Here is a 17,487-nt window from a genome sequence, read left to right on the forward strand (position 1 = left end):
ATAAAATCTTAACCAATATAATTCTTTTCCCTTGTGAACCAAACCCTGATTCCATGTCCCTTCCCGCCACCAACTATCATCCTAGATTTCTCTTCACTTTTAAAAGAGGTTAGAGTGGGAAAGAGCCAAAGTATAAGAGACTCTTAAAAACTGAGAACAAACTGAAGGTTGATGGGGGGTGGGAGGGAGGGGAGGGTAGGTGATGGGTATTGAAGAGGGCATCTTTGGGATGAGCACTGGGTGTTGTATGGAAACCAATTTGACAATAAATTTCATATATTAAAAAAAAATAGAAAAAAAAAAAAAAACATTCCAAATATCAATTCTAAAGTTCAGTTTCTTAGGGGAAAGTCTCTCCTGACTCGAAACACTCCATAGCTTAAGTGTCCCTGTTATGTGATTTCATGTCTTTTATCCTAATTATGATTTATTTGTTTGATTACTTCATATCAATCTCTCCATTAGACTTAAGTTTTCAGAGGGCAGGGTATATTTACTCTTATTGTCTTAGTGCCTGGCATAATAAATTTATTGAATGATTGTATTAGTGTCGTTTTCTTCTCTTTAATTACAGATTTCATAAAAATTGAAGAGCTATTATTCCATACTTCGATTGTTGGATCAGTATGTTAAAAAAAAGTTATGAATGTGAGCAGATTCTTGATAGGTGATAATTCTTTCTCATTTTATGGGCAACTGATTAAAAAAAAGCAATAATATTGTGTACTGAGATCTGGAACCATGTCCAAAAGTCCTGTCACTTGATTCCCAAATACTCTTGAGCTTTATTATGTTGTCTGTTTCTTACTTGGAAGCATGTGAGTAAAAGACCCCTTTCCTATTTACAAAGATTATTCTACATACCTCTTCTTTTCTCTAGTGTGCTTTCTCCCTTGCCTATTAGTTTATGTTTATAAGGGATGATGGTCTTGTTTTTTTCTTAAATTTTATACTGTAGGTATATATTTAAATTTTGATTTGCTTCATTGCCTTATGAAGGTATGAACTAGTGAAAAATAAAGATTGATAAAAATGTTTTGCGAATAGTTACACCATTAAACATGTTATTTTTGGTGCAAATACACGTTAAAAGTACTGAAGGGGAGGGATTGTGTTTTGATTTTTTATTTTGTATTTCAAAATACTTCAGTAGTTTAACAGAGTAGCTAAATTTCTGCTATGATTGCTATGATTGTTGTTTACCTCGTGCTGCTTTTTGGGATATAGCATATTACACAGTTAGGAGTGTGGGCTCTGAAGAGTCAGATTACCAGAATTTGAGTCCTGGTTTCAGTTTCCTGGCTGCATGATTTTGACCAAGTGACTTAACTGTTCTGTGCCTCAGTTTCCTCGTCATTAAAACAGAGATGATAATAGTACTTGGCAGCATTGTGGAATTTTTATGAGGTAGTGTGTGCAATGCCTGACACTTAGTAAATGTTAGATATTTGTATTACTTTTTGGGTTCTAGGGAACCTAATAAAAATAATACCTTTTTCTCTGAGTTTTTTTTAATCATCATAAAATGCACATAATACATAATTTGCTATTTTCACCCTTTTAAAGTGTACAATTCAGTGGAATTAAGTACGTTCATAGTGTCCATTAAACAATAACTCTCCTTCTCTGCCTCTCCACAGTCCCTGATAACCTAACCTCTGTTTTACTCTCTGTTTCCATGAATGTGACTATTCAGGGTACCACATATAAGAGGAAATCATATAGTATTTGTCCTTTTGTGACTGGCTTATGTTAGATGGCATAATGGTTTCAAGGTTCATTCGTATTGTAGCATGTGTTGTAGCTGTTGATTCTTATCTTCATTTTTTGTGATTGGAAAAGATACTTTGTATGATATTGGTCTCTTTGAATTTTCTGAGGGTTGTTTTGTGGCCTAATATCTGTTCTTTCTGGGAGAATGTTTCATCAGCATTTGAGAAGAATGTGTATTCTGCTGCTTTTGGATGGAATGTTTTATAGCTATTACATCACTTCAGGTTGATGTGAAAAGACATCAGTGTCTCAGAGAACCTCTGAGACTGTTCATTTTCCTTTTTTTCTTTCTATTCTACAGACTGGTTAATCTCAGATGATGGCTCTTCAAATTTGCTCATTATGTCTTCTACCTACTCAATTCTGCTACGGAACCTCATTTTTACTTTTCAGCTAATGTGTCTTTCAGTTTTAGAATTTCTGTTTTGTTCTTTAAAAAAAAATTCTTTATTGATCTTCTCTATTTGGTGATATACCAGTATCTTTGGCATGGTTCTTTTCATTTTTTGAACATATTGAAAATAGCAGATTTGAAGTTTGTCCGCTAGTAAGTCCACTGTCTGGGCTTCCTCAGAGATGGTTTTTACTGACTGCTTTTTTTTCCCCGTGTATGAGCTATACTTTCATATTTCTTTGTAAATCTTGTAATTTTTTGTTAGAAACTGGACATTTTAAATTACACAATATGAACAATTTAAATTACATAGCACAGATTCTTTCCCTTCCCAAGATTTGTTTTTGTTGTTATTAGGTAATTTTTCTCAACTAATTTGTAAAATCTGAGTTCTTTGTCACGTGAGGTCATGAAGTCTCCACTCAGCTTAGTTGTCAGCTAATGACCGAACAGGGATTTCCTTGAATTCATGGAAGCTATAAGTCTACTTGAGAGATTGATATGAAATAATCAAATCACAATTATGATAAAAGACATGAAAGCACATAACCGGGGCACTTAATCTCGTGAGTGTTTCGAGTCAGGAGAGAGAGACTTTCCCCCAAGGAAGTGACCTTTAGATTGATATTTGGAGAATGTCTAAAAGTGAAGAGGGATTCAGCATAGTGGTTGGTGGGGGAAGGGTATGTGAAATTAGGGTATGGTTCATAAAGGAAAAGAATTAGATTGTTATGGTTTTATTTATTAAGCCAGTGGTGAGAACATCAGTGCTACTCATTTGTCTTCACACCTTTGATTAAAAAAACCTTTTCATGTTGAAAATTTTAAACATATCCAAAATAAACAGAACCATATAATAATTTTTTTCCTCTTCATGTTTTTCAGTGCAGACTGGTGCTTTTCATTAGTGGGAAATGTGTAAAGAGCCAGTCTGGATTAAAAAAATTCATTCATTCATTCATTCATTCATTCATTCATTCATTTTTAAGAAATCTCTCTGCCCAAAGTAGGGCTTGAACTCTTGACCCTGAGATTGAAATTTGTATGCTCTGCCAACTGAGCCAGCCAGGCACCCCTGAATTTCTTTATCTTAGAACATCAGCCTCTGGAGAGCTTCTGATTAATTTTTGACTCCCAAGTCAAAGCATTAATAGACTTTCTAGTATGGCTGGGTCCAATTGGGTTAATTCACTGTGGCCCAAGGTCATGTAAAGACATTGAGTTCCCAAGGTAGCTACTGTGAGAGGAGGGTAGTAGACATAAGAGATAGTGCTTGAAAGAAAGCAAGGGTGCAAGGCAGATAGTACTGTGTTTACAGTAAGGATTATAGTGAAGTAAGTTTCATGATTTATTCTGCAAATTTTAAATGCAGTCTCTTGACCTTATTTGAAACTCTTAAAATTGATCAACAATATGACTTTACAGTCCATGAAAACTGATGTTTTTCTAATACTTTGAAGGGGTTTAAAATACCTGTTACTGGAACCAGTATTTTATTTATTGATTGATACATCTCTTAGATTAGCAATTAGGCAGAAAATGCTGAAGTTAATTAGGAACACATAATAGGTGTATAATTGTACCAAGCATGAATCACATTTGAAAATCTAGTATTCATGTATTCCTGAGGCACCTAATGCCCAAAAGCTTCTATATCATATACTTTTTATTTAAGTGTATTTACTTGTTTTGAGAGAGAGAGCGAGCGCGTGAGTGGGTGAGGGGCGGGGAAGGAATCCAAAGTGGGCTCACACTAACAGTGTGGAGCCTGACATGGGGCTTGAACTCATGAACTGTGAGATCATGACCTGAGCCAAAATCAAGAGTTGGATGCTTTAAGGGGCACCTGAGTGGCTCAGTTGGTTCAGTGTCCGACATGGTCGTGATCTCACAGGTTTGTGAGTTTGAGCCCTGCATCGGGCTCTGTGCTGACAGCTCAGAGCCTGGAGCCTGCTTTGGATTCTGTGTCTCACTCTCTCTCTGCCCCTCCCTTGCTTGTGCACGTGCTCTCTCTCCCTCTCTCTCAAAAATAAACGCTAAAAAAATAAAGAGTTGGATGCTTAACTGACTGAGCCACACAGGCTCTCCAGCTTCTGTTTTCAATAACTTCATAATACATTAAGCTTTTGGGCATTCAGGGTACCTAAGGAGTGACCTTTCTTTAAAAAAAAAAAATCTGGGGGCTCCTGGGTGGCTCAGTTGGTTGGGCATCCGACTTCAGCTCAGGTCACGATCTCGTGGTCCGTGAGTTCGAGCCCTGCGTCAGGCTCTGGGCTGATGGTTCAGAGCCTGGAGCCTGCTTCCAATTCTGTGTCTCCCTCTCTTGTTGCCCCTCCCCCGTTCATGCTCTGTCTCTCTCTGTCTCAAAAATAAATAAACGTTAAAAAAAAAAATTAAAAAAATCTGAATATCATTTACGCCTTCTTATGACTCTTTAATGTCTGTCCACTGCATGGAAAAAAAAGTCCAAATTCAAAAGCGCTTCAAGAACTAATGTTTCTTACTAATTTCTTAGATGCATGATACATTCTAGCCTTATAAATTCAGAATTTTTGCCTGTATTGTGGTGTTTTATGTTCCTGTTTTTATATATAAGGTATTCACTAAACCTAAATATATTTTCCTTTATTTTGCCTCAAAGCCTCCTCATTGAAGACTTTTTATCTTGTCTAAGCTCAATTATATCCTTCATGCTGTTACATTTAGTAGTTAATATTATTATAAGCTACCATACAGTAATTTTTCTAGATGGTTGTCTTATTCCTTAAATTGATTTGCTTGAGGGCAGAAATTGTATATTAATCTTTGCATGTGTCGCTTACTGTAGTTGATCGATTAATGCTTATTGGGTAAATGAACCTTTTTATTTTTCATTTTGAGAATATTACAGGGATTGTTCCTTAAAGTGTTTATTAGACAATGGCACAGATTTCTACACAGATTGGCTCTATGGGAAAATAGAGAATAATTAAATAAAAGTAGTTTCATCTAGGAAGTTTTCTGAAGCTAGAACTAATATGTTATGAAATTAGCTAGAGTGGGGAGTCACATTTCTAGATGGTTATGTTTTAGTTGTTAAAGTAAATGGCATATAAGAGAACTTCTAAGTTCATATGGCAAAAACAGGGAAAAATTGCAAAGTTAGAGTCTCTGAGGTTTCTGATGTTTCATAGACTAACAAAAGGTTGCTTTATTAGCAGCATTAATGAACAAATCGCTTTATTGGCTTAGGCATACTGGTAGCTTTGTCGGTCCAAAGAGCTAAGAGTTCTCATTTCAATTCATGATTATGTTAGAGTAGTGAAGTGAAAGCCATTGACCTTCTCTTAAGCAGAAAATAGAAAGTTTTTACAAATAGATTGAAGCATTATAAGAAATGTGATGAAGAACTAACTTATCAAACCACTTAAAATTTTTGAGTTTGAAAAATGTTTTTGTGCATCAATTTTACAATAGTAGATTTAAAAGAATAGACTTAACTGGTTGCTATTTAAAAATAATAATTTTAGTAGGATGGTTTTATAGAGGTAGTTCAGAATGATTGAAAAAATGAATTATTAGAATGGACAAACTTTTCAGTTCTTCAAATGGTGATATATATTAAGATTAATATGAGATACAGAAGATATTAAACTTTAGAGAAGGTATAATGCCACTCAGATGGCATAGCTTCCAAGTTATCTTTTATTTAAGTAAATGAAATACATTTTGCTTATTAGGATCATTTTTGGGAGTGCTGATTGGCTTCTATTAATTTACATTAGAGATTAAAGTAGAATCATGGGGGGGCCTGCTTCTAAATCAAAGGTCTTCAAAACCATAGTTTTAAAGGCCATGAATTACAGAAGTAAGTATTGTATAGCTGTATAGAACCAAGATTTGTATAGCAGCAATTCATTTATAATTTTAAATTTCTAAATTATAAGATATTTAAAGATATAAAAAATACAAGAAGGAATTTAAAGTGCTCATGTATCCAAGTGGCCAAAATTGACAAATATTAACATTTTGCTAGAATTGTTTCAGAACTTTTTATTTACTTAAAAAAAATTTTTTTTTAAATGTTTATTTTTGAGAGAGAGATACAGAGTGTGAGCAGGGGAGGGGCAGAGAGAGAGAGAGAGAGACAGACAGACAGACAGACAGAATCTGAAGCAGGCTCCAGGCTCTGAGCTGATAGCACAGAGCCCGACATGGGGCTCGAACCCACAAACTTTGAGATCATGACCTTAGCTGAAGTCAGATGCTTAACTGACTGAGCTACCCAGGTCTCCCTCAAAACTTTTTAAATAAAAAGTTAGTTGAGGATGGCTAATCTCATTCTTCTGTCTTTCTTGTAAGAGGTAATTAGTAGTCTAAAGTTATCCATTGTTTTTTATACTTTTATGCACGTTTGCATAAAAAAATTAATAGGATTGATTTAGGTTTAAAATGTAAATATTGTTTAACACCTTTTAACTTCCTTTTTTTTCACTCAATGTTCATATCAGGATTATCCATGTTGAGATATGTGTGTGTGTATATATATATATATATATATATATTTATAAACTTTATATATATATGTATATATATATATAAAGTTTGCTTATGTTAACTTCTATATTATTAGTTTGTTCCATTATTTGTGATGTTAAACTGGATTAGTTGGTTTAGCAAATGCTGCCAGATTTCTCCATTGTAAAGATATCTTTTTCTCTTTGGTAATTAATCCATGCATGGAGGCTGAGGAAACATCAAGGACCTTTCGCCCAATGATTTTAACATTCATTGTTGATATTTGCTTGAATCATTGATTACATTGATATTTGCAAAATGATGATTTTTTTTTTAGTTCTGTTTTTTTTCCCACATTTATTAGCTGGTATTCTGTGAGGAAGAATTTCTACTCTCCTTTTTTTCATTATCACTGTGGGCTCATGGATTCTTTTATTCAGTGAATTAAAATCCATTATTGTTGTATTTCTTTTGAAGGTTCAAATTGTTAAAATTTAGCCAGTGGGAACTCATTCAGTCTGGTTTTGGTGTCTCTGTGATAGGTCCCATCATTTTTAGAGCACTTAATTTTTCTGGCACAACAGAATGTTCTGTTCTTACTTTTATGCTTTTCCCACTATGGACCTGGAAATGGCTATTTCTCCAAGGACCCTTATTCCTCTTGGTGTAGTTCCATCACTACATCATGGGCACTGGATATGTTCTGTATTACTGTGTATCACTGTTCTTTAGGGACTCTTTTCACTGGACAGAGCAAGTGGTCTAAAAAAACCAGTAATATTTGTAATTCCAATCTACTACTGCAAGGTTCTTCTCTCTTCCTGTTACATATTTGGATGTCTCTTAACAATAACATCAATATACATTTATTTATTGGTTCTGTCCTTCAACATATACACAACATAATATTGAAATTGCCATACCAATACTGCTGCCAACTATAAACCCAATATGTAAGGTTTAAGATTTCTATGCAGTTTTTTGTTCATACAGTAGATCCCAGTGAAGGTATGTAGTCAGAGTACTATGCTCGTAAGTTATTTTAATTAATTATGTTTTTATGTCACCTTGATAAACACTTGATAATCTGTTTTTGCTCATATTCAGTTTTAGGGCCCCATTATTGATTTAATTTTATTTACCGTTTTGAGAATAGTAAAACTACCATGTCTACAGGTCAAAACTACATAAAAAAGCATTCTTAAAGGTCTTCCTTCTCAATCACTATTTTCCATTTTTACTCACTTTGTAGGTAACCAATTTCATTAATTTCTGGTTTATCCTTGTGTTTCTTTTTATAAAAATAAGCCTATTTATGTGTGTGCATGCATTTATGTTTGTATATGTTATTCATGTTCTTTTTTACACAGAAACACTAGATATGCATATTCCTTATGAGTGAATTTGAGCATTAGCTTATTGAATTCTAGGAAAACATTTGCTGGTATTTTTATTTGAGTAATGTTATTACTCATTAGCTTGGGGAAATCAACATCTTTATGATAATAAGGTACTTTTGCAAGAGAATAGGGGGTCTTTCTATTTGTTTATTTACTTTTGTATGTTTCAGAAGTGTTTTAAAGTTTTCTTTATAGAAGTTTTACACATTTACATTTATTCCTAAGTATTTTTATCTTTTTTGTTGTTTTTTTATAAATACTGTTTTCTGTTCAATCAAATAAGCAATTTGAAATTTTTTCTTTTTACTAAGAGATTTAAGCTTGTTTACATATCTTGATATGATGGGTGTTTTTCTGATTGATGTGTTGTATTTACTGCTGTTTTTTATTCTATCACATAGTGGTCTGTTTCTCTACTTTTTGAGAATTATTTTCTTACTTAAGGAAGGTTGATATTTTTGTTTTAATGGCTAAATTTTCGCAGTGGACTTAGACTGCTGAATATTGTTTTGTCTGCATTAAATGAATATCCTTTGACATTCACTTGTTACCTGTTTAACACCAGAGAGCTGATTCTTCTCAGTTTTTATTTCCCTTTATTTTACATATTAAAAATTCCATTATAATATGTGAAAGAATATAATATTTAAGTACCATTCTTCTGTCCTTGTCCATACCTTTGTTTTAGTAATATATCTAAAATTAAATACATTCACTGTTGTCTCTGTTTAGTAAAGCTTTTGTCAAAGTTTCCTCTGTCTTTATTTGATGGGATGAAATTCATTCTTTTGTAGATTGCTCATAATGGGCTATGCTTAATATATTTCCGGAGTTCATGCAAGTTTAAATCTGTGTTTGTTTAATAGCCTTGATAGTTAAAAGGACACCTGATTGGATATGAAATCCTTGGTTTACACTTTGATTCCTTGGATTTCTTGAAAAAGGTGCTACAATGTTGACTCACTTTGAATGTTGCTGTTGAGAAATCTGATGCCAACCTTACTTCTTTTGTAAGAGGCTTAGTACAGTATTTTTGTTGGAAGCCCCCAAAGGTTTTTTTTTTTTTTTTTATTTACTATTAAAATTTTATTAGGCTATGTTTTAGAGTTTATTATTCTGAGATTGTTTTTTCAAGTATATAGATTTTTGTCAGAATTCACATATATCATATTTCTTCCTGCCTACTACAACATACATGTATGCATTTGTTTTTGTTTTTGGAAATACTTTTCAAATTATAATTTTAAATATTCTTTTATTTTGCTTTTATTCTTCATAGTTATCAGTTATGCATGTTATAGCTTCTTCACAGATCTGTGGTTTTTTATTTGATCGTTTTTCCTTTATTTTTATTCTCTAGTCTGTCTCCTTGCTCCTTATTTTCCCTTATGTTTTTATTTGAATTCAGTCTTACTTTTTATAATTTAAAAAATGATTTGACTTTTCCTTCTTCTTTTTTTCTTTTTGTTTATTCTCCCAAGTAGGGTCAATTATTATTTCATATCTTGCTGTGTTTTGTCAATATCTATTTTGGGTTTTTGATTTTTGCTTACACACACACAGACACACACATGCAGACACACTGTATTTACTTCAATTTGGAGTATTAGTTGACAGTTTTGTGAATTTTTTTGTGGTGAGAATTTTCATTAGCTGAAGTGTTTGGATTGGAATTTCCATTTTTTTTTTCCCTTAAAAAATTCTTTCTTTTTAATGTTTATTTTTAAGAGAGAGAGAGATTGAGTGTGAGCGGGGCAGGGGCAGAGAGGGAGACACAGATTCTGAAGCAGGCTCCGATCTCTGAGCTGACAGCACAGATCCTGACGTGGGTCTGGAACCCACGAGCTGTTAGATCATGACCTGAGCCAAAGTCATACGCCCAGCTGACTGAGCTACAGCTGCCCCTTTCCATGTTCTTATAGTAGCTTTTTAATTAGTGTTGTCTACTACTTCTATTCATTTCCTGGCTTAGCGTTACCAGTTGTATGTAGACAGGGGTGAGAAATTTGCTTGGCTTATAATATTTCTTGTTCAAGAGCTCTCCCTTTTGTTGGTATAGTGAAGTGCAATTTCTTTAATGTATAGGTTATTTATTTATTTTTTTGTTTGTTTTTTTGGTCTGGGAGGGTGAGGGGAAAGGGGTTTGTATATTGTACACTTTTTTAAATTTTTTTTTTTTTCAACGTTTATTTATTTTTGGGACAGAGAGAGACAGAGCATGAATGGGGGAGGGGCAGAGAGAGAGGGAGACACAGAATCGGAAACAGGCTCCAGGCTCTGAGCCATCAGCCCAGAGCCTGACGCGGGGCTCGAACTCACGGACCGCGAGATTGTGACCTGGCTGAAGTGGGACGCTTAACCGACTGCGCCACCCAGGCGTCCCTATTGTACACTTTTGAGATTCTTTTTTGTTTTTGTAGAACACTTAATTTCCACCTTTTGCTTTCTTCTTTCCTTTTACCACCAAGCCTCTAAGGGTGTCCCATCTTCCTGAGACTGCCATCTCTGATCTTTCATACTTTGAACCCTCCCTATCTGTTCATTGGTAGCCAGGAATCTGATCTACTCTGGGACACCATTTCTTAGTACTTTCCTATTTACTGTAAGACTTTCGCTTTCTGGAAATTATGTGTTCCACCTACTCCAGGCTCCAGTTTCCTTCTATTTGCCATGCAGTCTGTGCTTGATTCTTCAGAATTTGCTTTGCTAAAATTTTACCCCTTCCTCAACTTATATCTAACATGGACTGTGTATTAGTCTGCTGGTTAAGCCAATGGTGTGGCTTATGGGTAGTTTTATTTGCTCTCTGGGTTGATGCTTTTTTTAATTTTCGATTTTGAAGGGTGTATGGAAAGATTGGATTTACATGGGGCTGTTGTTGTCCTATGAGAACCTGGAATATAGTCGTTTGACTTTTAACTTTGTTGTACCCCTTCTAATACAGAAGTTTAAAGTTTTGATGACGAATATATCAACTTTTTCTTTTATGGCTTTTGTGCCTTATTTAAAATAGCATTTTCAATCTTCATGTCTTGTGAGATTATCCTATATTGTCTTTTGAAAGTTTTAGTTTCGATTTTTTCAGGTGTTGGTAAAACATAATACCTAGAAAGTTTGATCTACAGTGGGATGTTGTAGAGATATATTTTTACCTTACTTTTTTAGTGGATGTTTAATTGTCCCTGAATCATTCATTTAAATAGTCCTTTTTCTCACTTCTTGTAATACTACCTTTGTCATGCATGAAATTTCTGTATACACACAGATTTGAATTTGGACTCTGTGTTCTTGTTCATTGGCCTCTTCGACCTAATACCGCAGATCTCACCGTTATGAATGTATAGTAAATCTTCGTTTCTGGTTGATAAGCCTCCTTTCTTTTTACCCTAAAATTTTTGTTTAATCTTGGTCCCATATTAACTTTGAGAAAATTATTTGGCTTTGTTTTTAGGTATGAACTAAACTAATAGCAACAATTATTTGTTTTTACTGAAACAAGGGATCAACTTGACATTTTTGCACCTTCTGTGTGTATATATTATCTTATTTAATTTTTAAGCACCTTCTGTGTGTATGTATTATCTTATTGTAAGCAATTGTAACATGTAGGTATTGCTATGCTTGTTTTACTTTGAAGAAACCAAAACTTAGAAAAGTTAAATAATTTTATTCAGTAAATATTGAGTTACTACTATATGTACTACCATGCCCTAGAGCTGGAGTAATAAATAAAACTGGTGCTAATATAAAGATTTTTAAAAAGACATGTAATGATCGTTAATAGTTACAAAATGTAGAATTGCTTGGTTATTTTGTTTGTTACACATATGAAAAAAAATTTTTTAATGTTTATTTTGAGAGAGTGTGAGAGAGAGAGAGAGCACCAGAGCAGGAGAGGGGCAGAGAGAAAGGGAGACACAGAATCTGAAGCAGGCTCCAGGTCGGAGCTGTCAGCACAGAGCCCGACATGGGACTCGAACCCATGAAACATGAGATCGTGACCTGAGCTGAAGTTGGACGCTTAACTGACTGAGCCACCCAGGTGGCCCATGTTACATACATTTTAAATGGTAAAGAACCACATTAACGAGAATTTGCAAAATAGACAAAAGGATAGAAGTCACCAGAATAATTGAAAATATTTAAATTCATATCTACTTTCTTCATAGTTTCTTGGCATATAATTTTTATTACAAGTTTATTTAATATTTCAATCAGATGTATAAGTGACACATTATACATAACAAAATCATATGTAGTTGAGTGTGCCATATTGTAAAGTGGATCTTTTTAAGATATCACATGACTATCACATGACTTAGTAAATAGTTTATTAAAAGTGAACCTATTTGGATGGGTCTTAGTGATACTGCCTTATGGAAGGCATCTATATTAAGATGACATTTATTTATGTAGCCGTGTTTATTAGAAAAATGATCTTCCTTCTAACTTTGCTCTGAAATCATATGTCATGGACTACTGTGGGTCTATGGAGTTTCCACTGATAACATAATATGTCTTAGTCTAGATCTCGTCTACCTTAAGGAAAAGACTTAAAGGAAGAGATGATAAGCTTCGAGTGCCTATACAAATTTCTCTTTTGTAAATAATTTGTTTATACTTGCAAGTTTGATTACATAATTTGGGTTATTTGCTGTGATATATGCTTATATGCAGTGCCTTTTAAAAAGAGGTAGGCAAGACATGAATGTTAATTGAATATTTTCCATGTGGAAGTAATTGAAGATAGAAGGTGTAGGAGTGGAGACTCAGAACTCTTTCAGTATAGGAATGTCCAGCCAAGTTTTGATTTTTCTGGCCATATTTTCAAGTATTTACATTTAGAAAACTTTCCAGTCACCTAATAGGGTTATTCAATTGGAAAGTTTGGAATATGCTATAAATTTTCTTAAAAACATACATTTATGCCAAGGTTATGTACATTAGAATATGTTATTTCTTTTCTTAGTGCTAGATAGTTTGTTAGAATCAGGTTTGGCACCAGAGAAAATGTATGTTTCTAGATTTTACTCATTTGTAAAAATTATTCTTAAAGACAAAATAGAAGACAGGGGTCTTGACTTTCAAAACTCTTGTAAAATGACCATTAAAGATGAATTATTTTTTTTAATGTTTATTTATTTTTGAGAGAGAGATTGTGAACAGGGGAGGGGCAGAGAGAGAGAGGGAGACAATCCAGTTCGGAGGCTTCAGGCTCCGAACTGTCAGCACAGAGCCTGATGTGGGCTCGAACTCAGAAACCGTGAGATCATGACCCGAGCTGAAGTTGGTTGCTTTAACCGACTGAGCCACACAGGTGCCCCAAAGATGAATTAAATGATAAGTTTAAAAGATCTTTGTTACAATTCTTTCAATTATGAATACAACTATATAATTGTTTACTACTTATCAAAAATATCCATTGTGGTCATATTTAATACTTATATTTAAAGGAAGGCCAAACATTACTTTTATTAGTTCCTAGTTTAAAAGGTATTATTTTGACAAATTTTGTTAAAAGTATTAGAAATACATATATACACAACACATCTATGTATGTATATATTTCAGTCGTTATGAACTTACATTTTCTGTCATTGTGAACTTAACATTAAAGAAAATACGTACTTATGACCTAGTATCATTTGATTTTTCTCACCTTTACTGTTAATAGTTTCTTCAATTTTAAAAGAAATTTGTGTGGTCTTTTATACCCGATTTAAATAGGAAATTTAGATACCTGACTGTTCAACCAAAGTATTTGTCCATCAGGGTATATATTACAGTCTATTTTGTTTGTATTGCCTTGTTCTTGATTTTGTAAGGTCTTGCTTTTTATGTAAACTTCTCTAGTGTTTGGTGGTATGGTTTAGTAGGGTCTGGCCTGTGTGTAGGGAGAGTCATGCACCCGTAGGATAAAGATAAACACCATTTGTCCGAGCATCAATTTTACTTAAAGAGTTAGAGAGTAGAAACGTTAAGCTAACTACACTTATTGTGATAAGCACTACATAATGTGTAGAATTGTTGGATCGCTATGTTGTACAATTGAAGCTAATACGACATTGTATTTTAGCTATACTTAAATGGTAAAAATTTTTAAAAAATGGCTATTCTGAATCCTGAAAAAGAAAAAGAACGTTAAGCAATTTAACTGTTAGGTAATTAGAAGATTATATAATAAGATGACTTCACAAATAATATAGGATTGAATGCAAAATGTGTGTTGTTTTTCAAAAGTTTTTATTTATTTATTTTGAGAGGGAGAGAGAGAGAGAGGGAGGGGCAAAGAAAGAGAGAGAGAGAGAGAGAAAAGAGACAGAATTCCAAGCAGGCTCTGCACTGTCAGCGCAGAGCCTGACATGGGATTTGAACTCATAAACTGTGAGATCATGACCTCAGCTGAAACCAAGAGCTAGACGCTCAACCAGCTGAGCCACCCAAGTACTCCAAATGTGTGTTAATTTTTAACATAAGTAAGACAAGCATTTTGTCTTTCATGTAGGCTCTTTAAAAGTTTGTACTCTGCATTGTCACATGTTAGGTGGAACTGAGGATAGGGTGGGTGGGATGAGAGAGTTATATGTTTATTACTTTTACCTGTGGTGGCATTTTGCTAGGGACACTAAACTGGAATGTTGTGACAAGTATTGTTTTAAGGTATTTTACCCTTGACTTTCTTGGTGTCTAGGATACCTTCCTAGGAAATTAATTTGACAGAATCTGCTTATCAGGTACAAGGCCTATTTATGGGTTAGTAGTTTTTTATGTTTTTAAAGTTTATTCATTCATTATTTCTGAGAGAGTTGGAGAGAGTGAGTGAGCGTACACAACTGGGGGAGAAGCAGAGAGAGAGAAGGAGACACAGAATCCAAAGCAGGCTCCAGGCTCTGAGCTGTCAGCACAGAGCCTTCCCTGCACAGGGCTCAACACAGAGCTCTAATCTGGAACCTTTGAGTTCACAACCGCTCAGCCACTCAGCCGCCCCCTGTGGGTTTGTAGTTTAAAACTTAAAGGCTTCCTAGTCGTGAGGTATATCATCAGGACAACTTTGTCTTCTTTTCTCCACATCTTTAGAATTTTGATCTTAGGTCTTGGTTTCAGTCTTTTTGGTATTTTTGTTGTCATTATTGTTTAATTTTGTAAACTGTGTTTACATTTTCTTTCTGTCCACTTAATTGGGCTTTGTATTTTTCTTTGTATGAATCTTGTGTCCCGAGGAACTTTGCATCTGAGCATTTAATAATTGAATTAGCTGTTGTGAGTGGATTCATTAAAAAAAATTTTTTTTGATGTTTTTATTTATTTTTGAGAGACAGAAAGAGACAGAGTATGAGCAGGGTAGGGGCAGAGAGAGAGGGAGACATAGAATCCAAAACAGACTCCAGGCTCCGAGCTGTCAGCACAGAGCCCGATGTGGGACTCAAACTCATGAACCGTGATATCATGACCAGAGCTGAAGTTGGATGCTTAATTAGTTGACTGTTCCTGAGTGGATTTATTTTAAATGAACAACGTGCCATGAGTAATATTGTATTGCAGTTGACTTCCTTTTCTGTGGTGCTTTTACAAAGTTGCCAGTATTTTTATTTGCTCTCCCCCCATATGTATAGCCAAGTAATTACAAAAAAGGTGCTCTTTGCCATATTTATTCTATAAATGGTACGGTGCATTTGAACTACAAAGAGGAGGACATCCTTGTTTTATCTTTACCTTTTAAAGGCAAAGTTTGCTGATTTTTATTTTTTCTTTAATGGGAATTTTGATTTTTTGTTTTATGTATTTGACATCATTTTAAGAAAAAATACTTCATACTTATTTTGGAAATTTATGTAGAGTACATGTTACAACCCATAAAGCTACATGAAATATGTAGGAATAAATTTAACAAGAAAGGGATAAGATTTGTATGATGGAAATAACATTTTATTCAAGGTTCAAATAAATGAAGAGACGTTACTACTTTTCAAAATGAAAAACCCACTGTTATAAGATGTAGACTTTTTGAAAATTTTATCCATAAAACTAATGCAATTCCAATCAAAACAACAATTTATTTTTTCAGTTTGAAAAATGGGGGGAAACTTGACAACTTGATTCTCAAATATATGAAGTATATGAATCAGAGTATCCAGTAGAAGTTTTAAAAATAAAAACCTGACAAGTGTTTTATGGTATTGCGTGCTATACTGTAAAGCTGTAGTAATTAAGGGGTGTCTGGGTGGTTCAGTTGGTTAAGTGTCTGACTTCGGCTCAGGTCATGATCTCGTGGTTCATGAGTTCCAGCCCCGCGTCGGGCTCTGTGCTGACAGCTCAGAGCCTGGAGCCTGCTTCGGATTCGGTGTCTCCCTCCCTCTCTGCCCCTCCCCTGCTTGCACTCTGTCTCTCTCTCAGAAATAAATAAACATTAAAAAAAAAACTGTAGTAATTAAAAACATTGATAGTGATGATGCAGGAAGAGTCCAGAAAGAGTCCGAATAAATGAAAAATGAGGAGAGTGTATAGACACACAAAGCACAATGTTATTTTTTTAACATATCAAAATGTAAAGAACCATATATTTGAAAAGGAAAACAGATTTGCCTCCATTAAAATGGAATAGACTTCTCTAAGAAAAAATATTATAAGAGGGCCAGATTAGTAGAAAATATTTGCAATTTGTAGCAAAGTTTTAACAAACATAACAGAGCTTCTAAAATTAACAAAATTTATTCTCAGTTTTTAAGAGTCTCTTATGGTTTGGCTCTTTCCCTCTCTAACTTTTCTTCCCCCCCCCAACCCCCCCCCCCCCCCCCATGGTCTTCTGTTAAGTTTCTCAGGGAGGGAGGGGAAAGTGGGTGATGGGCATTGAGGAGGGTACCTGTTGGGATGAGCACTGGGTGTTGTATGGAAACCAATTATTTGACAATAAATTTCATATTAAAAAAGTAAAATTAACAAAGCTTAGAAAAATGAATTGTGAATAAGGAATAATAATTCTAAGAATATGCATGATTTTATAAAAGTATGCATAAAGATATATATTTATCTTTACATATATATCTATATATGCTTATATATCTTTACATATATATATATATAAGTGTTAATTATAGCATCATTTGTAGTAGCAAAATGTTGGAAGCAATCTGAATGCCCACTAGTAGAGAAATGGCTACATAAATTGTAGTACATCATCCATATTTTGAATATTAATAGATTGACCAAAAAAATTAAAATCTAAATGTCATGAAATAGCAAAATGTCCAAGACATATTATTAATATATAAAAAGAATCCTATAGTCTGATCTCATTTACTTAGAACTATATTATTTATGGTAATCTTGAAACCATTCCAAAATACAGACAAGACATTTAAATTAACCTATTAATATTATTAGGAACCATAAATTTAACATTAAGAGAATATAGACAAATACAGC

The 17,487-nt window shown here is 34.0% G+C and overlaps 1 protein-coding gene across 3 annotated transcripts in view; it reads left to right on the top strand.

The window, feature by feature from the left end:
- The window catches only part of FBXW7 (F-box and WD repeat domain containing 7), a 230,830-nt gene that overhangs the window by 44,682 nt on the left and 168,661 nt on the right, over positions 1 to 17,487 (top strand). The window lies entirely within an intron of this gene.

The sequence above is a fragment of the Leopardus geoffroyi genome, chromosome B1 (genome assembly GCF_018350155.1).
Source record: "Leopardus geoffroyi isolate Oge1 chromosome B1, O.geoffroyi_Oge1_pat1.0, whole genome shotgun sequence".
In the NCBI taxonomy this organism is placed as follows: domain Eukaryota; kingdom Metazoa; phylum Chordata; class Mammalia; order Carnivora; family Felidae; genus Leopardus; species Leopardus geoffroyi.